Source organism: Xiphophorus maculatus, chromosome 12 (assembly GCF_002775205.1).
Source record: "Xiphophorus maculatus strain JP 163 A chromosome 12, X_maculatus-5.0-male, whole genome shotgun sequence".
Taxonomy (NCBI): Eukaryota; Metazoa; Chordata; class Actinopteri; order Cyprinodontiformes; family Poeciliidae; genus Xiphophorus; species Xiphophorus maculatus.
In genome coordinates, this window is record NC_036454.1 from 27,874,524 (window position 1) to 27,895,306 (window position 20,783).

General features: G+C 40.6%; 1 protein-coding gene across 6 annotated transcripts in view; it reads left to right on the plus strand.

Moving 5' to 3' along the window:
* fbrsl1 (fibrosin like 1) overlaps nt 1-20,783 on the plus strand; it is a 356,926-nt gene that overhangs the window by 67,888 nt on the left and 268,255 nt on the right. The gene's annotated exons all lie outside the window — the stretch shown is intronic.

Sequence of the window (20,783 nt, forward strand, 5' to 3'; positions counted from 1 at the left end):
CATAGCAGAAAACTGCTAAATGTAAATCTACCAAAGACTTCGCCTAGTATTGACTGTAAATCCATGTAAGCAGCAGTAAAACCACTTGGAGAATGTTTCTTTTCTTTAAAAGCAATGTTAGCTCTTCGCAGCTTATTCCACTCCTGAAGCCCTTTCCACTGCATCGGTAACAAAGCTCTTGGAGAACTGCCACTGGACTCTCCACTCAGTCCCTCATCGCGATTGCTTAATAACATTTCTTATATTCAAATTCAAAAATGCCTTTAATCCCATTAAGCGGGCTGTCTGCTGCCAGGACCGGGAGTTTGTTTGCCAGCTCTGTTTTGGAAATGCTTTTAATTAAATGATATTAAAGGAGAAGGGGAAAAAAAATAGTGTGCTTTTTTTCTCCAGTTGTGTCAAACGTGGCGTTTTATTAGCCTTGTGTGATCCAAACAACGTTGACGCGACGCTGATTAGAGAACACTCGCAGAGCGCTGCGTGCTTTGTTGATTTCTTTTGTCATCATTAAAAGCTGAGCTATTGCCTTGCTGCAGGAGGATTTTCATTTTCTCTTCCTCGTTTATGGACTAAAATGCCTGTGGCCTATTTTCAGCTAATGTACTCTCGGGTGCTGGAGGCCTATTGTGTTTCCCACAGACAATCTTTTTAGTTACACAGCCTTTTGCTCCGATTAAACTGCTTCGGCTTCGTCTGTGCGATCCGCTGTCATGGCAAACCTCTCTGCTTGATATCAAAACAAAGCGGGGGGAGGGGACCAAACAACAAACAATGCATATGAATTCGCAAAAGAAGGAAGAGAGGAAAAAAAAACCCCCACCTCCTCTCAAGGGTTGTGCCAAGGTTTTCACACCCCGCCAACGTCTGAAGCCATCACTTAACGTATCGGCTCCACTTCTCCCATTACGCGGCTGGTGTGAACCGCCAGCCGTGCGCCGTTAGCCGCCGAAGCACGTCAAGAGGTTGGCTGATGGAGGAGATGAGCATTCTAAGCGCGCTACATTATTAGGTCCACAGCTGGAGGCCCGCAAAGCCTCTCATTTTGGATTGCCGTGATGGGAGCATAAACAACGGTGTAATCTCCCTAACTTCAATGATGTAATCAGCGGTAAAAACTGCCGACGGTCCGCTGCGAACGAGCCCGCTGTGACACTGATGCAACACAGGCTCGTTGCGATGGCAGCGCCGCGCTTTCTTTATGCGGGCTGTCAGTGCAAAGGAAATATGTCCATTGTCCTCAGCCGTGTGGGGCCACTTAAGGTCAGATTACGACTTGCATGCTGATTAGTTTATTGATCTGCACTTGGAAACGGGGTAATGAGTCATGGCATGCGTTATGTTGTTCGACTGGAGGCCACAGATGATCCAGCTTATCTTTCTATCTGTACGAGTAATCAACAGCTGTCTCTTCAGGCGAACGTAGCTGGAGGGGTTGGCTCGGTGAGAATCATCTGTTCCTGTGTTCTGCATTTAGAAAACATGCATAACTGCATTTGTTGTTGTCGGTTTATTTTTGTAGGTGTTGCACATTTTTATTGGAACATTCAAATACGTTGGAAGAGACTGCGATTCTTGCTCTTACGTGAACTTTGTTTACATAAAAATAAGCTTTTATTTACAAACTTTGAAATGGGGGGAAAAAAGAGATCAAAACCGTCATTAAGACCCAGCTGCAACTATAAATACATCGCAAAGTTTATGACAACCATTCATGACCTTCTACAGTGGTTCTCAGGTATTTGCTGGGCTTAATGACCACAACCGTCTGTGAATAGCTAAAATCCACAGATACTTGAGAAATCCTCTAAAGTTTTACATAGTTCAAGCACCAAATATACCTTAATATGTGTTAACACACATGGTGGAAACCGTCTTAGCACTACTGTAGAAGCTAAATTCTATAGTTTTCCTTATTTCCACTCTTGGGGGTTCAGCCAATCAGTGTCAAGAACAATATATGGAGCTCCTGGACTGGCTACTTTGAAAATGCCAGCCAAAACCAAACCAGTCAAGTAGTATTGCACCTCTTCAGAATATTTAGAATATTTTAGATATGCTCTGCAGAAATACATCCCCAAATAAGTGATATTTCCATCAGTAATTTTGCGCTACGTTCAACAGACAAATTTGCAAATAGGTATCAAATAGGCGAATCCACGATTACCGAGCGGTGAATAGTTGGGGGTTCATTGTACCTGGTTCTTATTTAGCTAATGCTTCAGTTTTAGTCTGAAATGAGGCCAGACATTATTGAGTTTAATCCTCAGACGTCACCTTACAACTCCCAAGGTGACTGAGCACCCAAAGTAACCTCACAAAGCATTTGAAAATCTGATTACAATGTAAGAATTGAATGACATTTTAAAAAGTTCAGTTCAAGATTGTGACAGTGATGTGATTCAATTGGCTTCTTATCAAAGATCCTCCTCCTCTGTGGTTTGACAGTAAGTGCTGCTTGTGACTAAGAGATGTAAATCATACCAACACTGTTTAAAAGTATGAAAGCTAGCTTTTTCAACTCTGCATAACATGTTGATATGCTTGTCAAACCTCAAGTATGAATCTAAGACAGGGGTGTCATACTCCAGTCCTCAAGGGGCACTCTACAGCAGTTTTTAGATGTGCCATAGGTACAAAACACTGAAATGAAATGGCTTAATTACCTAGATCTTGTGTAGATAAGTTCTCCAGAGTCCTGCTAACGACCTAATTATTCTATTCAGGTGTGGTGCAGCAGAAGCACATCTAAAAGTTGCAGGGCAGTGGCCCTCCAGGACTGGAGTTTGACACCTGTGATCTAAGATGACACCAAGAAATTCTGCATCTGGGACTTGTGTGTTAATTTAACAATCGGTCTTTAGATTTGAATCACTGCTGTTCAGAGATGGAGACATTAAGGGAGAACAAATTGAGGCAGTTTTGTTTACCTTTACGTTGGACATTACTTATCAAATCATATTGCAGCAGACTATATCGCTCTGAAATACTTACCAGACAGAGTTATACGTACACATCTGAATAGCATTTATATGTCTGAAAAAGAAGTGGTCCAAGAACGAAGCTCTGAGGTATAAATTTTGCAAAGCGATGAGAGATCTCGCCACTTAAGACAACATATTGATCACAATTCAGAAGATTTGAAGTCACCTACTGTGAAATTAACTTAAAAAAGATTTGTTGATCATTCCTGAATGAGAATACGATGGTTGAAAGCGCCAGAGAAACGTCTTTGAGATCCAGATCCCAAATGGATCACAAAATTAATCTAGAGAATATCCTATCAAGTTAGTTATTGGTTAATATTCAATGCAGTTCCTTGAGATCGCTTCAAGATGCTCTGTTTATCAATGCAGCTCTTTTTAAACATTTCTTTTATTTTTTTTTACCAAGTTTCATGCAAACTGACCTGATAAATATTTAATCACAAACGGCAGTAGTTCGTTAATAGCAAATAAGACAGACTTTGGTTTATTTCATTGTGATTTTAAGCGACAAACCAGCAAGTAGTAAATACCTGTGAAGTGGAAGGAAAATAATTCATCAAACTCATCTGTTTTAAATAAAAACATGCAAACTGTGCGGTGAAAGACTATTTGAGACCCTTAAAAAACAGTTCCAGCAGTTGCCCTTAGAAGTTATCAAAGCAGCCCCCCCTGAATGCAGTTTAATGTCTGAATACATATAGCTCTTTTATGAAGACCTGGGAGGTTTGTTAGACAACATGAGTGAAGAAAGAGCTTCATGTTTTACACTTTTATGGCTGTGGGGAGATGAGATGAGACAGTTAAAACTTAGCAGATAAGATTGTTATAACTCTCAGGATCAGGTGTTAATGAGTTGCTGAGCTGCTCCTTAGAGTGAAAGCAGAACGTTAGCACCGATGTTAGCGTCTCAAAGGAAGTTTATTTGTTTTAAGGCATATTATTTGTGAAACACTCAATGATAAAGCTATACAAATTATATGAAATGTCTTTATAATGACATGCTGTCAGTATACTCTAGTAGATGGTTGCAGATGCTCAACTATTAGAAGTGTCTTTATTGTCCAGAATGAGTTCCACTTGTCTCAGTTCTGGGCAATATGGTTTTTGAGAAATAGGCTGGTGAAGGTAAATGGACATCGTTACACTAGACTAGGTCTGAGTGATGACTGGTCAGTCAGGAACAAAAAAATCTGATCTATTTTTGTGACCATTGAACGCACCATAAGAGGTTTCTCTTGCAGCACTCTTCAGTGTGGAAGTTGTTACCGCCGCAGGAAGACACAGCTCACTGTCTTCTGTAACTGCTCCTTCTCTCACGGTGTGTAATGTCACACACTTACATAATACAGTATAAGTGAGTAGATGTACCATATTTTCTGGAGTATAGGTCTTATCAGTCAAAAAATGAATTATGAAGAGATAAAAAAAAGCACATATTAGTTGCCCTGGACTGTAAGTGTTGGACTTGCCAAACTATGAAAAAAACGGAAAATACAGTAATAATATAAAAAGTAAAAGTGTTTTTTATTTCTTGTATGATCCCAGAAAAAATAAATACGAGTATATTGTGTCACAGAATGCTACATTTTAAATATGGCAAAGGTTGAAGATACACAATATCTGTCTTCAATCATGCCGAGATATTCAGCTTTGAAACTTTGTCCTGTTTTTTGAAAAAAGATAAACTATTAAAAGCGCTAAATTTTCGATCTAAGCATTTTGTTCTTAAATTGAACTTGGATTACAAATTCTTGGATTTACACTTGGATTTACAGATTACAAAGTTGTAATCTGTAAACAACAGATTACAACTTTGCAAAATTACTGATCGCAGATCAAGTTTTCAATCGGTGCAGCTCTACATCGAACTGCAACATAAAACCAGATTTTGGTTGGTTGGTTAATGCTGCACATCATTTTCAACATCTTGTTCATTCCAACTTTTTTTTTTAATGGTGGGTTTACTAAACCCATCATAAGGAAATACTGCACTCCGATTCATATCCATGCAGTAAAATTCCCAGTAGTTTTAAGTGGACTTTTCAGCACTCAGCTCAGCGAGCTAATTGACATCAAACCCACAGCAAAGCAAACCATTCTCCTGATTAAACTCTCAGCTGGCGGGCAGCAGAGCTCGGCCTTCTCTGACGTCTCACCGCATTTACCATTAAATTTGCTTGTGTCTATAAAAACATTGTACGACATGCCGTGTTTGTAACCGTGCTTGCCCTGCGCTTTACCCCGTAAAATGGTTTACGTTACACATAAATCCGCCGCAGAGAGCCACGTAATCACCCGGCTTTCTCCCCATTAGGGTTTCCATGACAGCGGAGTACGTGGGGCCGGGCAGGTCGCAGAAGAGATGAGTACTGCTCACCATATCCAGCGTCGTTTGAACTTAGTAATTATATTCAGCTCGAGAATATAATTATTAGATTTTTTTAAGAAAGTTTTTTTTCCCCGTTAAGCTCAGTTTCTCACCGTTTCTTCACGGCTAGTTTAAGCGCCGCTTATTGAGCTTTTAACAATGCCGCTTTTGTGCCAGATAAACCTTCTAGACAGCGCTCATAAGCGCGGCGTAAGATCCCTGCCTGCCGGAGCACAGAGCGCCGCCCCGGGGGCATCTTATCACTTCGCCGACAATCACAAATACCCACCGAGATAGATGGGCTTCTCGGCGCTCTCCGCGGGGAGCCCTTCATCCGACAAAGATGGCTCCTCACTATCTGCGGATGTTTCTGAGTGGCAGCTTGGCAGACAGACAAATACAAAAGTACAGGGAGAAAACGAGAGCTATTGACGGGCGGAGAGCCTGCAACCCACACACAGAGAGGTAGTGGTCTCCTTGTACACAGTCACCGAGTGACAGATTGGCAGGCAAGATGGAGATGAAGGCAGACAGAAAGCTGACATATGCATATAACACACGCATGAGGATACATTTATGCAATAGTGCTGGACACACACACCCACATGTGCATTCCACTCTCCCACACAGCAGCTCTCTGTCTCTGCATTCCAGCCATATTTTACTGAAAGCTGGAATGTCAGGATCCACACATGGATATTTGTGCATTATGTTTATTGAATTCAACACCAAGCTCAAGTGGCCGTCTCACCTCTCCAGACTGACGCTCATTCTTAACTCCGCTATTGTGTTACTCTGGTGGAACGACTGCAGTGTTTCAGGAGTTCAGTATGGGACTTGTGACTTGGTGAAACTTATGAAAATCTTTAGATTTTTGTCTCACTGCAAACCTCAATGTATTTTATTAGAATTTTACACAAATTAGCTCTTCTTCAATGAAAAAAAAAGCAATAGCTTTACTTATTATTGCTCAGCCCCCTTTTACTTGAATAACCTAAAATAAACTACAGTAGGTTTGAAAAGTTTGTTAGAGTGCATTAGTGAATAAGTAGCATCATGAATCCAAAGGAAAATAAACAGGTCAGGAAGAATCAGGATTAGGGCTTAAAAAAGGGCCAGGACTTTAATACGTTGATATTGATTAATTAACTAATAGACTTTATTTTATAAAGATTTTAGTGTTTGTTTGTTTTTTCTTAGAGACAAAAGTCTCAAACTGGAACCTTTTGTCTCTTCTTGCTTGTGGTACACCCGTAAATCTGACGCACAGGCGACATCTGCAGACAGCAACGGACAAAAATCCTGCTTCTCTTGGCTCACTAGGGGTTAATTTTTACTTCAAAAAATGATCTTATGGGAAGCTGGAAACGACTACTGTACTGTTGCGTGGTAGTTGTGCAAAAGTTAGTCAAACCTAAAACAGCATCTCAGTGCTAAATATTTTGCAGCTAGCACAAACGTCCACAAAGCTAATGTCAGCAGACTAGAGCACACATTTCTGAAGGAGCTACAAGAATCATCAGGGCTTCCTGCAACACTTGAAAGCTGAATAATTGCACTTTGCACCGATTTGATGGTTGAAATACCTAAATGACAGATTAAAACCAATGAACATCTTTGTTTTTGAGCTTATATGGTTTTTGAGCTGAAAATGTTTATTTTGTCAAGTTTTTTGGATTAGAATGTGGTTCATTTTGATGAATTAATTATAGACCCTGCAATTAACTCGATTGAAAATTGTAATTGAGTCCCACGAATAGTTTTAAAACAATACTCTAAGCTTTATAAACACTCCACAGGGCTCTATTCAGTCTGACATGACAGGCCATGCAAAGAGGCTGGCCACTAGAAAAGCCACAGAAAGCACTCTGGTCAAATGCGACCAAAGTTGAACTTTGTAGCTAAAATTGTTAGCTTTCATACTGAAACGGTGCATCATGCTGGGAAGCTGGTCAGAGTTAATGGGAAGAAAGATGGAGGTGATCCTAAAGTTGTTGTATTTTCTTACGAATTTCATCGATTGTTAGTTGAAAAACGTGGTGCTACATTCGTTGAATTACTTTCATACAGTGTGTCTGATGAGTACATACCTCTCTGTGCTTCTGGGAGATGGAGGGGGAGGGTTGATGTTCTGTGCTTGTGATTCAGGCACAACAGACGAGCCATTTGTCTCCATATTGTAATGAGTCAGTGTTTCAAAACAGTAATTACCTTTTAGAACTGCTGACAAATGACAAGAATATTGCCGACACAAGGGCCGACACGGCCATGTGCTCCGGTGCGAACCTGCGCAGATCTGAGGACTGCGTCAGGTTTGGGATGACCTTCAGTCTTGCTGCTGTCACATCATCTCTGGATGGGAGCTGTAAAAGCCAGCAGATGCTCGTTAGTGTGGAAAAATCCTGGCACACACACAGGAATCTCTACGACGTACAGATTCCACTCCAGGAAATTCAAACGGGACCCAAATCATTTGCCTTGTAAAACTTGACTCAATAGACGCTGAGTTGAGTAAAAATGTTTTTACTTGCTATTCAATATTTTGAGCTTGATGGATCAGCGGTGGCCAGAGCTATCCACGTGACCTTTTTTTTTTATATAGTGGTAAAAAGCTGAGTGGGTCTACAACTGGATTTTATATCCTTTTTATGGTTTTTCCTCAGCCCAAACGCAATCCAGTCTCGCAGGATATCTGAAAGAATCTGATTTAACAAGACTCAGAGAGACTTCCAGCTGCACAAAGTCTCTCTTTGCTTCCGTTTTAGAGCTTAAATGCGGTGCATACAGGGTGTGCGCGCAGCCCAGAAGCGAAAGCAGAATTTAAAGAGTTAGGAATGGACCGGATGAAGGAGATTTTTGTCACAATGATAGAATATTTTGACGAGAGGTAATTGTCCCAATAATGTCAGCAACATCCAAACTATTAAAATTGGAAAAAGAAGATTTTGGCTTGTTGAGACGGATTTCAGCTGCAGGAAAATCAAAAATAAAGTTTAGGAGCTGGGAGCAGCAGTGTGTAAGCGATGTGGAAAGAATGTTTGAACTGCTTTTAAGTTGTAGGGAGGTCACCGGTTCACACAGCTCCAGGTGGTTGTGTGCCTTCGTCTCCCTCTCCACCTGTCACAGCATTGGCTTCATTCATTCACAACCTCTGCAAAGATGTGGTAAAAGCCTTAACGTAAAGTATCACTGTGTTGGAGTAGCAAGATCTCAATCCAAAAAAATCTCTTTTTTTTAACGTTAGCACAATGCAGTTAAGAACTGGATATTAAGAAATAATTGGTGACTGTACTGGTTTTGATCGGCTTTTTAACTCAACTGAGTCGAATCGTCTCATGTTGCTCACCTGTCCCACCAGTACGTATACAGTGCTCCGTCTCTCTTTTTAGCTTTTTTCCAGGATTGGACTGAATTCTGGATAAATAAAAGTCCGTCAACTATGTTTGTTATTCAGCCTGGTCCATTCAAGTTTTGATCCTAGGTTCTAATCCTAGGCAATCTAAGATGTTAGACCCATTTCTTTTAGCCCCTGGCTACCAGAATGCATGAGGATCCGTATTTGTCTTGCCACTGCAGATTGTGGGCGGGAAAAGTAGTAAAGGAGGTATCCATATCTCTTCATTAGTAATACATAAGAAAGTGTGGTATCTTGTGGTCCCCACATCTCCATAGCAAATAGATGCTATGGACCAGCTTATGCTTAGACTGTAATGACCCTGAAAGGCCTTCTGTTGTCTCTAAATATGTGGACTTGGCTGAAATCTGCTGGACCACGTTTTGGTTAAATCATATATGGCAACACAGGAGTTGTTCAACACCAAAAAACATGCAAGCATTTCTCACACGGAGAAAAGGACATTCAATCCGTTACAGTTTTATGTTTTTAGTCTTGATGTTTATTTTGCGATTATTAACTAGTGATCGTCTGAACACAGCGGTGGTTGATTAGCAAATTTAAACAGCTGCTCTACTGATAATCTGTCAGAGAGTTGGTGTGTGGGTCGCCTTTTTGTTTATCTTTTTACTGAACTAAAACACATCAAATTCCACAGCACATCTTGATGTTAAGGTTGTCAAAGACAAGCTAGCATAACTGACCTGTGTCCCTGTCCCTCGCTATTTTGAAATGTGACACCCTTGAACCATGTCATCTAGTTGTCATAGTGTTGACAATTAGTAGCAAAGCACTTTATCCCATTTTCTTTTATGTATCACGCAAACACTTAAGACTTATGTTGACAACTTGAAAGTTAAAACCAATCTTTGGTGAGCAGTTTTTGCACGTGATGTCATGTTTAAAAGTGCAGCACTCGGTTGTTCTAAACTTTTTAGTCTCATCTTTGCAAAAAACAAAAACAAACTAAAAAAACATACATCAACAACATAAGATATATGACCTGGATTGCGAATCAGCTGTGGGGAGAGAGCCAGACACGTCTCTGTAGCACGGCAAGCAGACTGCTGTGAATGGATGGTTTCCGTGTTCTGAGAGGGACTGTGGGAGTTGGAGGCACATTTACATCACTCCATCAGAATTTAATAGGGATAAAATGAGGTGCTACTCAGCTAAAAATGAGAACAGGATTGGCAGCAGTCGTTTATAAGGCCGTTTGAATATTAAGTCACTGGACATGAGTGGAATAGACCTCTTAAAAGCGAATGCCCCGATGTCATTAACGAGGCTAAGGGAGACTGCGAGGGACTAAATGAATAGAGCCAGTGAAGATATGTGTTTCACTTTATTTAATGGTCTTTGAACTGGAGTATATATATATGTGTGTGTGTGTGTGTGAGGGTGGGGTGTGTGTGTGATATTAGTTTTTATAGGGGCTGTAAAAAGTTTAGCTGTACGAAGACACAAATCTGGGCTAGCCGAGGCAGGGCCTTTACTGGCAGGCCCGGGCGCACTGCTGCCGCCAGCTCTCTGGGTGAAAACCCAAACAGACAGTCCCAGCGAGCACACAGCACGCTGATCCACATAATGCCCCGTGGAAAGACTGAGGCAAAACCTGGCAGCGTGAGTGATTTGGAGGCTGAGGATGCATTTTTCTCCACATAAAGTCGGTCCCCAGGCTGCATTTCCATGCTGCGAAATCAAACCCCTGGCAGTCGGAGCCAGAGTGATGGACTTCGTGTCACAGGATGCATGTCACACCACGCTGTGATGGAGGGCTACCGAGTCACAGATTCCACAAATACATCTCCATGAATTAGATCTTTTTTCCCCCACAAATTCAAATGAAAAAACAAATTTATATATAGATGCATTAAAGCTGCAGTATGTAACCTATGTTAGATACTGCAGAAAGTGATGTATTATGCAGAAAGAGTGATGTATTTAGTTTAGTTTAATGATTCTGAATCTCAGAACATGTGGATATCACATAAAACAGATTATAAAAAGGATTTTTAATACAGAGCGGATGTCCAGCGGACGCTTCTAGCCCCAACTGGCTCGAGTTTGCTAGTGCTCATCCATTAGGATTTTGGGAAATAAAAGAATTTCTCACAAGAAATGTAGACAATCGGTACACTTCCCTGTGAAATCTCAACAGAATACACACTTGTTTAATGTTTTCACTGTTACCCATAACTGCTTAAAAAAAAGATCAGGATAGAGCAAAAGGAGAAAATGAGAACAACAGCTTGAGGAAATTGCGAGTAAACGAGGTAACCTCACTATTTTGGAAGTTTTTTGGATCTTTAAAACAAACTAATGAATAATTATCAACTGATTTGAAATGCTTATGTTGTTATATGTTTTACAGCCATATTACCCAGCCCTAAGATTGGCTCTTTAAGTACTTACTCTAGGGAATAGTCCACACTTTTTGAATGCTCTGAAGGCTGCAGTCATTCATGTGCACTTTTCTGCCACAATTTGATTTTCATTCAATTTCCCATTAATCTGAACTGGAATAGCACTCTGTGTACAGCCAGCTTCTGTAGTAATGGCGGTATGTGGTTTACTCTACCTTTATGAAGGGTGTTGAGAACTGCTGGACATCGTGAGCAGACCGAGCCATGAATAAGTCTGATCTGTTCTAAACCTTCTAGCACGTAAAACATTCAACAATTGTACCATTTTATTTGTTTGCCCCTCGACAGCAGAGTGATGCGAACCGTTTTCGGCTCACTCCTTTCCAAGGCAAAGGGAGATTTGTTTCTGCTAATTGTCTCGCAGCATCCTTTTCTCCCTCAGCCTCCTCAGAGTTGGGTGACAGAGTCAGCTGTCAATTCCCGATTACAGCACGTTGTTGTTGAAGAGGAGAGCCCATTGTGTTTATCTGCTGTGACAGCCGGCTGGAGGCAGCTGGGGAACACAAACTGTCACTGTGCCTGGTTTGTCTGTGATCCGGCATCTGCCTAGACACTCCACCTTCAGTGCTTCTTCACCTGCTCTGCCCTTTACTCCTCTGTTGTGGAGCTCCAGCTCCGACCCCAGAGCAGATTTAAAGAGTTTATTCGTTAGTCATGTGTCCTTTTTAAGATTGCACACGGAAAGGAGAACAATCCAACCTGGATTGGAAAACAGGTGGGTAAATTTTGTTTCCCTCTAATGTTTGCCAATTACTACTCCTGGCTGTAAGCATGCAGATTCCCCCCGCTGCGCCCGAACGCCTTTTGGCTGTGATTATTTCATCATGCAGGTAGCAAGATGAATCACAGCTACCTCTGCTCTCTGACTCGGACTCTTCATTTTCTCAGAGGGTGGTGGGGGGTTGTGGGATGAGGGTTGCCTTTGTAATAAATTGTTGGGACCGCAACAAACTCTCTCACCTGTCACACTGGGCTTCATTTCGGGCAGCCGCTCGGCCATTGTGACCTCATGGAAGCAGGCCGCGATAAAAAGCCATTGCAAAGCCCAGCGATATGCTTCGGAGTTGAATGCGATTTGGTTTGCTGCATTTCCAAAAGGTGCTGTGGGGCAGAGAAACTAGATCCTCCAACGGACCTGAACGAGGGTCGGTGGTGAGGGAAATTCCTCTATTTGTTAACTCAGAGGTTTGTTTGTTTTTTCGGCCCGTTCGCTGAGCGCAAGCCGTCTGTTCGCACTCTAGCTGCCGCGCTTGATGTGTGTCTCTTTGCCACTTGTACCGCGGTTCTGTTGACATTTGACCAGAGTGCTTCTGTAATCAGTTTTTCTGCTCCCGCGGCCGGCGAGCTGGAGCTATATAAACATGTCCTTCCTCAGCGGGAGGCGAATGGATCACTCCTCATTAAAGTGGGGGAGTAGGGAGACAGGAGGCGCACAGCACAACCCACTACTGCTGTTAGAGTCTGCTGAAGAAGAAGAAGAAGAAGAATCCGGCGTCACATGGAGAGGTTTACAGACACGTACATGTTGGCTGTTGGTTCAGTTTTTAAATGTTTGAGTATTGTATACATTAATGAAAATATAACAATATTAAACGACACATTTCATATGGGCCTATGAGCTTTGTATGTAAAATATGCATTGCTTTGCAAAAACTTTATAAATCTTTGGAACCCTCGTAAACTTGACGCCCTGGGTTACTGCCCCTGGAAACCGTTTCTAAAGTCCGGCTGGTGGCTTACTGTGACTGGCAAATGTAGTCATGCTTCTTGAATGAATACATTCAAGTCATTGTTTTTTTAAGGGGATTACAATGTTATAGGCCCACACTAAGTAGTATAGGATTTGGAAGTTTAGCAAAGTAAAGTAAAGTTTGGGGGTTTTTTTGGATAAAAACTCACCTAAGCTAACTATCAGTTTAGATGAATGACTGTAGCAAAAATGTCTACACATCCTTAAAAAGTCTTAAGTTTATAAACAGAGCTTTTGATTGAAGCTACCGGTGATTAGCTGCATGTATTCTATGCAAAAACGTTTGCCATTCTTTGGCTAGCATCTGCAAAGGACCCAATGTAGCAGCACAATTTATTTCCCTTGGCGCTGACTGGCTGTAACCTCAAGAGCAGAAATAAGTAGGAGTGTAAATATTAGCTTCTCCAGTAGTGCTAAGATGGTTTTCACTGTGCATATAATATTGGCTGTTACAAGCATTTTTAGAAGGCTTCTCAAGTATTCACATATTTTAGCTTATTCGTGGCTAGCTGTGGTACCTTACCCCCACTTATAGCGGGGGTCAACTGTACAGGTTTCAAGGAATCTGAGACTATTAATGATGCGACCTACCAGTGTAGATAAGTGTAGTGACTATCAAAATCTTTTACACTCTTCTTATCATAAGGCTGTAGAGGTTGAGTTGACTCACTTTATGACTTTTTTATCTTGAAAATAAATGGAGAAAAGTACCAGTCTGGCCTTTTTCTGCCTCACTTAATTATTAATTGGAATATTAAAGGAGCAGTATTTTGTACAATTTACTTTTTTGAGCTTTTCATCATGTTATAATGTTATCCCCTCGTCAAAAATATACCTGGAGTGTTTGCTTGATTTTTTCATGCATGTTTGAAAAAATTCTTTCATCTCCATTGGCAACCATTCAGCTGTGCAAAATGCCTGGGTGAACCTGGTGGGGCCTTTGAGGCACAGCTCCTTCTTGGAACTGCAGTTTCCAAGCTTGCAAGCTTCTGCCTCATAGAGCACCCTTCCCTGCAACTCCTGTACTCAGCTCCTTCAGACTAGCCAGTAGCAATTAGCAAACACCTGATGAAACTGTGCATCAGCTGAACTCATTATAAGAGCTACTTCTCAGTGCAACGCCGGTAACAACGTTGTTGAAGGGATGTTGTGATGACTTCCTGAAGGCTAGAGTTTCAGAAAGAGCAGGAGTTTTTAAAGTGACAGAGGCCCAATTTCAAGGCGCTAATTTACAAAGCCAAATTTATTTTAAGTCCTGCTTGATACACTTTTATAACAACTGAAGGTAACATTGTTCCTTGCTTGTGCTGTAAAATGGCACTATGTGGCTGGAAACTGCATAATACTGCCCCTTAAATGTGCTTAAATAAACTTACCCTGTCTTATGGAAGTATATTAAAGTTCTGAGATTTTAATCCTAAATTAATAAAATCCTTAACTTTTTCAGGCAGGTGCCACTAATCTAGTCTATTTGCGACCAGTTTGACCTGAGGTTACCATCCCAGGCCCGTCCCTCACCACACGTCAAAGCACAGCGTGGTGGAGCTGTAGCCAACGCCATGGTAACAAGTCGGCCTCGCACCACTGCTCTGACACCGCAGTGGCTGATGAGTCATCATTCTGACCCACTGGACTCTCCAGGCTGGGCCAGCAGTGCTGTACTGTTACATGCCCCACTGGGTGACTGACAGGTCAGAATCTGTTCCAGTAAGGCAGCATGTGGAGAAGTGCTGAAAGAGACAGAACTGGTTCACAGAGGCAGATGGCTAGAGATGTAAAGTTCAGGCATAAGCGGTGTCGCATTCTTTTGACTCTTACTTGATTACTATTATTTTCAATATTAAACAAATTTGCTGAGGTGTTACTTTTTGTGCGGCCGTTCACATAAAGAAACGTTTAAGTGCGGTTTTGCTTTTTTTTCTAGGCTAATTTGAGTGGCATAAAAATATGCTGTTAAATACCATGAATGCGATTGTGACAGTAGGGGTTGTTGTCTGAAATGCGCCGTTGTGAAAGGCCTTCAGAGTGAAACTCACTATTAATAATTGCCTTAGTTCAGTGTAATTGGAGTTTTATACTTGGAAGTGAACTCTTCTCCGAGGGAAGACGATCTTTCATAAAGATAAAACATGAATGATCCCGATTGGGAAATTGGGCCATTGAGGCAATAAAAGCATTGGCGATATTTGCAGAAGAAGAAAGATGAGGGAAAGGATGGCAAATGAAAAACATTTATCATAACCGAGCCGCAGTTTACCACACAGAAGAGCTGTTTAGAAATGGATCTAAATTAGACATGGTTAATAACCTTTGCAGTGGCTGAATGGAAAAGCACTGAAACAGGAGTTATGCTTATAATTAGCAGACCGTACCGATCCCTGAGAAGAACTGTATTTCTCACAGAGAGGGTAAACTTAATTCATACATCAAGCTGTGTATCACAGGCTGCCTGAAGTGCACTTGTGTGGCTGCTGTTAATCAACCTTTTTTACTTATCTGGGGATTTCTGACCAGTTTATTCTGGGCTTTGTTTGACTTTCAGTCTCATAGGATTTGTTTAAGCACTGCAGGTAAAAACTGCAGACAAAAGGACCAATATGGTTAATGCGTTGGACTTGCGTAACACATTTTTAAGCTTATCTAGATTCTGTGAGCGGCTTTGTAATGCGTTGTTTATCACAGCCATTAAAATTAACACTCAAACACACCTATTTCTGTGTTTTATTTGCTCTTTCCCAAGTACGCTTAAGCACTTGGATTTTTTATTTCCATTATAAAGCCACATCCAGTGTAAATATGCATTAGAAAGAATATGCCTTTGTGCAATTGGAGATTTTAAGCTTAATCACCACCAATTATATTTTGAATCCATGAAATATGTTTATCATATTGTCAAAACACACAAGGGATGCAATATAGGGATGTAGCATGACATATCCTGATATTAAAACACTATAATTTTTTGTTAAAATAAATGTTTCTTTGTGTGACTTAATCAGCTGAGATACGTGTAAGCCATTAACATGAGGCCTGGATATTAACTTCTTGGACTCTTATTTTGAAATAGCTCTCTAGTGTTGAGATAGTAGACCAATAAAGACTTCTCGTGAAACTAGTTGACGACCATAAGGATCAAAAAGGCCTCAACCACTGTTAAATTGTTCATGTGTCAGCGTTTCATTTACCTTGAAGAAAAAAATAGAATAAACTGTATACAACAAATGATTTGTAAACACTATGAGAGTACAATTGTCTGTTAGCGGCTATAGATTTGTAGCTTTCAGTCAGCACTAAACTAAACGGCGGTCTCACAGAATGAGTGTGTACCATGCTTTTGATTGTCTTGAGTTAAAGACGTGTCAAACTGTAATGTTTATTGTAATGTAAAGTTTATTGCTTGATTCATAATTGCTTACTGTTTTTATGGTGTAAAGCACTTTGAACTGGCTTCTTGCAGAGCTGTGGCACTTAAATAAACTTCATGCTCAGACTAATTAAACCTGGGGTGGATATAAATCTCAATGTTTCCATTTTTCAGAATGGCCACATTGATCAAAATAACTATAAGTTAAGCATTTAATAATAATTTTTGAGAATTCACACCCTTTTTCGTATTTTCAATCCATTCGAACGAAAGTGATCGCATTGAAAAACGTGATGAATTTCCGCACGTCTGATTTTTACATCCCTGCTTAAAGGCTCCCACGTAGCAGCGCGTACGTCACGTCGCGGACGTCGTACCCGAGGTAGACTCAAAGCTGACATGTCTGTCCAAAAGTAAATTTTTTACAAATGCATACTCTGTTGCACAGTAAACCATTTGGCGGGAAACATCATTCACATCAAACTTTTTGTATGCGACACCAAGCTCATAAGGTTGAGAGTTGGCGCAACTCATCACAAAAGAAGGCCAGTCCGCGTGACTGCCACTCTGTGCCGCACTGACAGGTGTGCGATGGCTAACCTGGTGGAGAAGAAACGGAGCAAGGCGCCTTATGAGTTTGTCAAACCTGCTAATGTCCATTTACATTGTGGGAAATGAAGGAATATGGCACAAGAAATGTATGTTCGAATAAGGGGGAACTTTAACAGTGAGTGCGTGGTACAATCAATACTTTGCCAAACAAATAAGGGGTAATAGTGCATTGCTCTTTGCCATTAAGACCACATCAACATTAGGCAGGCTTAAAAACCACAATGTATGGACTAGTAAAACCCAGGCTGAAATGTTCTGCACTGACTGCAGATTCCTTTAAAAACCGTTTGTGCTTTGTAAAACCATTACTTTGTGTGTGTGAAAACATTTCTGGAATTCTGAATTTCCCCTCAAAACACTACATAAATCCTGTCTTGTTTTCTCAAAGTCAACACTATGCGTCGTCTCGTCTTGTGAACTGGATGTATACCTACGCCTCTGGAACCCGCCGGGCTTCCCTGACATGTTGAAATTCCTGCCAAACTTTCTGCAATTGCAGGTTAGAATATTTTTAGCCATATCAGGTGGGAAGATGTGTGAGAAAATCTGATCATCGGCGGAGCAGTGACTCTTCTTCGCTGTCTTGTCCTAATATTCCCACTGATTATTAACACCCGTCAGCTGTGAAGCACGGCCAGGCGGGGCTGTCTCCCCGTCTTGGCAGCAGGTGGATTGGTGTGTAATCTTTTTCTCCTGATGTAGCTCTCTCTGTGTCTCTCCTCGCGGTAAAGTGATGTAAACCCGGGGCTTAAGGTAAGACCTAATTAGCCCCGTTCTCACTGTCTCTCACTTTCCCTTCCCTTCAGTCTGATTCTGGACCTGTTAAATGCAGGATTAAAGTGCACTCGGCAGGGTGCAATTATACAGTGAGCGCCGTTGCGTCCGGGGTTAAACACAACCCTCACTCCCTGCTCACTTGTCTGCTGTAGGCTGCTGCTGCCTGGAGATAATTGTATTGCTGTCAGCCTTTGGTTGATGAGTTGCCACTGTAATTGCTTTACGGTTTGACCTCTGGTTTTTCAAACAAGGATCTGCACCGGGCAGATGAAGGATGAGAGTGAGAGTGTTGTCTTAATGGCTCATATGATTTTGGTTGTTGGTAGAAAGATTAAAAAAATGCTCGTCCTGTCACTCCCTCTCTCGTGTCCTTTTTTTATTCTTATGGTATCTTTATGGGCTGTCCCACCCGTCCAGTTTAAAATCAGCCAGTCAGTAAACAGTGTATCTCTTTCACACACTGTTACAGACCGGGGATGGGCTAGGATGAGTTTCTCACATTAAGATAACCTTCAGTAATAGTACCATCCTAATTATCCATCCATTCATCGATTGTCTATACCCAGTTCTCCTTGCAGGATCATGGGGGTGCCATAGTAGATATCAACAATTGTAATTTCTGCTTCTTTTAAAAACAGAAAAGCAACAATTGTTTCTACAGCTGCTAAAATAATTTTAGGATTTTCCCCAAAGACAATCTTAACACCTATCTATTCATACTTTTATACCCTAAGCAATAGCCAGCTTAGGGTTAGGTGCCTTGCCTAAGGGGATATCAACCTGAGCTGAAGGAAGCTGGAAGGAAGTCACGACCTCCTGATTGAAAGATGACAGCTCTTCCCCCTCTTTAATCCTTCAGATAGCTGGAGAAAGCTCTACTTTCTTAGGAAAGAAGGAAGGAAGAGAGGGAGAGTGTGTAATACTTGTGTCTTTTACAATATTACTGAAAGTCAGGATGTTTACATAGGTAATATTACTTACTCCAGACTCCCCCTACTGGTCTGGAGCAGTTTTGTTTTGTGGAGCAAGTTTGCAGCTTTTCACATTTGCAGTTCTTGCTATTTGCACCATTTTCCCAGAACAAGTCGCAAGAACTCTCAGACTGGGGCTGCAATAAGACAATGATGTATTTTTTTTTTCTTACAGCCCCAAGTGAGAGAATAAATTTGTTCTTGTAGAGTATATGTTGGCTTTTGGACATACCTTAACTGTCAAATACAATTGTAAACTTCAAAATAAATAGCAACTTGTTTAAAGTGTTTTAGTAGAGATAGAATAGTAAAGGGTTTTTGATCAATAGCAGGTTGTTTTCAGACACGGAGCTTGTTGGTGCATAAACTACTAACAGCTGACATCTAGTCCTAGTCAGTTGCAAAGGACAAGAAATTTAATTTTTCCCATTTAGCTTGTACTTTGATTAAAAAAATAATAATAAAGTTGAAAATTAACCATGATTAAAAAGGAAAACATTTATCATTTGCAAACTATACACACATGCATCCCTTTGAATGAAACCTTTTTGACAACTGGTGAGTAAAATATTTCCAACATTTTCAGCCCATTTGGTTGAAAACGTATGTTAGTAGCTATGCTAAGTTATGTGCAGGAAGACATTTATGATTGTGTTTTATAATTACTTATTTAGCTTTGGGTTTTTTCTGATGCTTGTTTGTTTGAATCTGAAAAATCCAAACCTGAGTATTTGAACTAGCTCTAGGCCAATATGCGATTCCTACTTAATGATAGCCTGAAGTCAGCGTTAGGTAAGCAAGCGTATTGTGCTGAATGTTATCCTCTTTTAACATTGTGTTCTTTGTAGACTAAGACTAGAAAGTCTAAGAAGCTGATATTAGCTTGCCGTCAGCTGCTGAACCAGGTACCCTGTAGCTACCTAGATTACTAGCTTGCTATACTTTCAAAACAGTACTAATCAATTAAGAGTGGCATTTCTTTAGTTTCTACTCTGTGGCTTTACAAACTGCTGACTTTTTCTACCATGTATAAATGCTAGCATAAAGTCAGTCAATGCTAACATTGAGCCGCATTAACAGAGTCGGATTAATAAATAATGAAGAGGTGGAGAATAACAACTATGTTTGGGTTTTCTTCATCAGTTCCTCATTTATATCCGTTTATGTCTTGCCATATTTTGTTCAGTATTTTCTATTTTTTTTTCTGCAGTTTAAAGAAAAAGAAATAGGTACAATATGCCTGCTTAGGTAAGCAGGCATATTGTACTGTTTTGTCTTTCTGCTCTTTCTAGACTAACACTCAAAAGTCCAAGAAGCTGATATTAGCTTGCAGTCAGCTGCTAAACAAAACGCCTTGTAGCTACCTAGCTTGCTAGTTAGCTACACTTTTAAAATGGTGCTAAACATTTCAGAGTGGCATTTCTTTACTTTCTACTCTGTGACTTTACAAACAGATGACTTTCTCTACTTTGTAAGAAATTAATATGTGTAGGAGTGATTAGTACCGTGAAGGAACGGGTGAGGAAATGGTTAGAGCAGCACACCATGTCTCCATTTGACACAGTCACTTATTCTCTGGCCTCTCAATAAAGACATTAAACCATAAGAACAGTAAAACTGAAAATTCAAGCAGTTTTGAATATGTAACATTAAATATAAGTATATCTTAGTCATGTTAAACAGTGCTTGCTACACTTTAGGAAGCTAATGTTAACTAATTTACAATGGCTTGCTCATGTAGCCTAAACCTTCAGCTTTACCATTAAACTTTTAAAAATATTTATTAGTATAGTATTTTTCCCACGGTACTCCCATAAAGTAAGTTCTCGTATTGCTACATCTTTTTGGCTTTAGCATGAAGTAGCATTCTATTCAAGCTATTGCGCTGAAATTGCTCAGCAGGTCTTTAAGTAGGTAATATTTAGGTATACTTATTTAACGTTTTCTTAACAATATCCTAATAGAGTTCTACTGTATGCCTCTTTTTGTTTCAATTTATGAAAGCTCACAATGACAAGAGACGTGGCTAGGTCAGTAGTCTCCAGGACCCCCATTAATTTCTTTAGGGTTAGTTCATGAATGTGCAACACATACCCAGTGGGTTAGACTAAGAACACATGATTCCAATAAGTCTAAA